This window comes from Sciurus carolinensis, chromosome 11 (assembly GCF_902686445.1).
Source record: "Sciurus carolinensis chromosome 11, mSciCar1.2, whole genome shotgun sequence".
Classification (NCBI taxonomy): Eukaryota; Metazoa; Chordata; class Mammalia; order Rodentia; family Sciuridae; genus Sciurus; species Sciurus carolinensis.
Genome location: NC_062223.1, coordinates 19,517,564 through 19,521,222, shown reverse-complemented (window position 1 = coordinate 19,521,222; position 3,659 = coordinate 19,517,564). Strand labels below are relative to the sequence as shown.

Genomic DNA, 3,659 nt, shown 5'->3' with positions numbered 1-3,659 from the left:
ATCAAGTTGGTTGACATAATGTAATTATTCACAACTACAAGGAATATAATCCATACATTATGATTTAGGCAAAAAAAAATACAGAATCTTAAAAAATTACATCAATAAATACAAGTGTGTATTGGAATTTTGTATATTTCACTTAGTACATGATGTACATACATATGTATATACATGTTTAAGTATGATCATAGCAAAAAGCAAATGGATGATTCCACATTTACAACAACACAAGAAGGAATGACCATGACTGGTATACCAAATGGCCACAAATCAGAGAACTATCAATACCAGGAAATTTTGAGGAACTCTTATGATCCTGTCAAATGTATCTCTCTTAATTTATTCAGTGAATGCCTACTGTGAAAAACAGCCTTTATTAATAGGCTGATTATTCCCAAACACTTTCTGCATTGCTGCTTTTATATCTTTGTTTCTTAAACTATAGATGAGGGGATTTAGCATGGAAATAAAAATGGTGTAAAATATAGACACTATCATGTCATGCTCCAAAGCATAGCTGGATGTTGGTCTCACATACATGAATACAGCAGTGCCATAAAAAATGCACACTGCAGTTAGGTGGGGCCACAGGTAGAAAAGACTTTTCTCTTCCCTTCAGCAGAGCGGATTCTCAGAATTGCCAACAGAATGAAACCATAGGAGATCAGGACGATTAGGATAGTGCATATCTCAATGGAGCCAGCAAAGTAGAAGAACAGAAGCTGGTTGGGGTGTGTGTCAGAACAAGAAATGGCAAGGAGAGGAGGGATGTCACAGAAGACGTGTTTGATTACATGGATCCACAGAAGGACAGGCTGAAAGTGGCAGTTGTGTGTGTTACAGCATGCAGAATCCCACCAACACAGGAAGTCACCATGAGTGGCACATAGACCCTGGGTGACATGCTCACTAAATAGAGAAGTGTGTTGTAAATGGCCACATAGCGGTCATAAGCCATGGCTGCCAAGAGAAAGCACTCTGTGGTTCCACAAGTTACAGCAAGGAACATCTGGGCTGCACATGCACCAAATGAAATGGCCTTCTTCCTTGACAGAAAGTCCACAAACATCTTTGGAGTGATAGCAGAGGAATAGCAGGCATCTATTGAAGATAATACACCCAGAAAATAGTACATTGGGTTGTGCAGCCGGGAATTCGCAATGACTAAGACAATCAGTCCTAAATTTCCCATGAGAGTAAACAGGTAAAGTGCTAGAAACAGGAGGAAGAAGAAGATCTGCAGTTCAGGATTGTCAGTGAAGCCCTTCAGCACAAATACAGTTACTTCAGTGACATTCTTCATGCTGAAATCCCATGGAACACACTTGAAGATGATCATAAAATCACAGCTGAGATTACTAGGAAAGAATGAACAGCACCATGACTGTAAGGAACAGGATCCATGCCCAATAATGTACATATGTATGTTGTTGAGATTTTTCTGGGTCCTCTCTACCATATCCCACCTGGAGGAGGAAAGGGTTGACTGCTGGAGGAGGCTGTTGGCAGTTTTTCTATTAACCCCAATATTTATCTAGTCAATAAACACACAAGAGCCCATACTCTTTTTATGAGAGGGGATGTGATGGGTCTGGCCATACCAACTCTAGCCTCTTTACCACAACCGAGTCGCCCAGCTCTCCTTTATTTATAACATACAGGTAAAGGGTGCCAGGACTGGGAAGAGCTTCTTCTGTGATGGACAGGATAGGGTGGAATTAGGGGAGCCATCCTCTTATGGGGAAAATTCCAGAAGGAGACAGAAAACCACTCCCACACTGTGCCACATACTTCCTGGCAGATCCTCTGCGTCCCTTGGCTCAACCTAGTCGGTCTCTGCTAAATAAGGAAGGCTTCGCACATACATTGTATAAATTCTATACAGCAGATCAGAAGACAGTTTCAATGGATTTTTCATGCTGATCACTGCAGAATCATGGGAAAGTTATCAGTGTTCTCACAGGACAGATATCATGTCATTTTTTTAAAAGTAATCCTGTCAACAGGTTAATGTACTACTGAGTTCCGTTAGACTTTTACTTTTCTTTTTCTTTTCTTTGTTTTTGTTTTTTTTTATTAAAGCACATTAGGGCAAATCTGAGGAGCAAAAAAACATGTATTTGATATCTACTTACTGGAGATATTATATCGGGGCAAAGCATTGGAACAGAATCAGAATTCTACATCTTTCAACTATTGAATAAAATGACTTCATATAAAATACTCATCTATAAGTATCAGAGCACCAATATTTTTTTCAGGATTGCAGGGATGAGTAACTTTAGAGGAAGTGCTGCATTAGGTTGCCTTTAAAGATTATTCTCTGTGGTTAAATGCATTAATTCACACTTAGGATTTTGATACTTTCTCCATGCTAATGCTTTATGTTCCTGAATTCTTTTTTTTTTTTTTTCTTTTTTTTTGTAGCAGGGATTGAATACTGTGGTGCTTAACCACTGAGTCACATCCCCAGTCCTTTTCATCTTTTTATTTGGATACAGAATTTTTTTTTTAAATTGCTATGGCCTCACTAATCTCTTGAGGCTCATTTTGAAGTTGAGATCCTCCTGCTTCAGTCTCCTGAGTGATTGAGATTGCAAGTGTGCCCCACCGCACCTGGCTCCTGTATTATTCTTTAGAGAATAAAAAGCTTTTTGAATTGAGCGATATTTAAAAAAAAACACTTGAAAATTGCCATAATTCATTTTTCTACATTACAAGGGGCTTACTTTTGCTGTGATAAATTATATTTTAACAAAATTCTTCCTAGACAGACATTTATCCTAAATTAAAAAGGAACACTATTTAAAGTGAATCAATATTAGTATATATTCATGCAATCAGTTAGAGAGAGAAAATAGCTATGATTCTTGAAGATAATATAAGAGAAATTTATAAATTTAATCTTGATCTACTTCTACAAATCTAATCCCAGTTGAAGGTAGATAGCATGGATTAGCTTGGGATTCATGAGCAAACATTGAATCTGCAAAAGAGGAGGGAAATGACAAAACCCACTTATTGAGCCGTTGGTGCAGAAATGTTACTTTGTATTTTCTGCTATTTCACCTTTTGTGAGTTTCCCACATAATAATTGCTAGAGAGCAGATTTAGTGCCAGATTTCCCTCCAGAGTGGATGCATTTATGGACACTGTTTTCTTGCCTCCCTTAATATATTGACTTCATTGTGCCATTGACCCAGGAAATTAAAGCAAGACTCAGTTTGATGTTTTAGGATTTTTTAAGTCAGTTTTTTAAATTAGCAAATGGTATGAAATAAGTAGCAATCTGTAGAGACTACTAGATTACATGCAAGGATTATTACAAAATTTGAGCCCTACCCAATTTGTCAAAATAGAAGATGCCAAAGAATTTGAAGTTAATATCAAGTGCCTTCTTACCCTGTGTCCAGAGTCTTGATTGTCCTTACCTTGAACAATCTTCAATCATCATCAGCAGGAAAGCACACATGCATTAAGAAGCACACTCATTGGTGCAGTAAATGTAAATTCAATATTTTCTATTTTTCTTCTTTTCCTTGAAGTTTGAGTTTAAATTTCTAGGCAGAATACTTACTAAATCAGATATTAATGAGTATAAGTGATCCACACATGCAATAGGCAAGAACTAAAGTGTTTAGTACTACTGCTATTAC

The 3,659-nt window shown here is 37.3% G+C and overlaps 1 pseudogene; it reads right to left on the bottom strand.

Moving 5' to 3' along the window:
- Window positions 1-357: 357 nt before the first annotated feature.
- Window positions 358-1,306, bottom strand: LOC124959122 (olfactory receptor 1086-like; annotated as a pseudogene).
- Window positions 1,307-3,659: the final 2,353 nt, after the last annotated feature.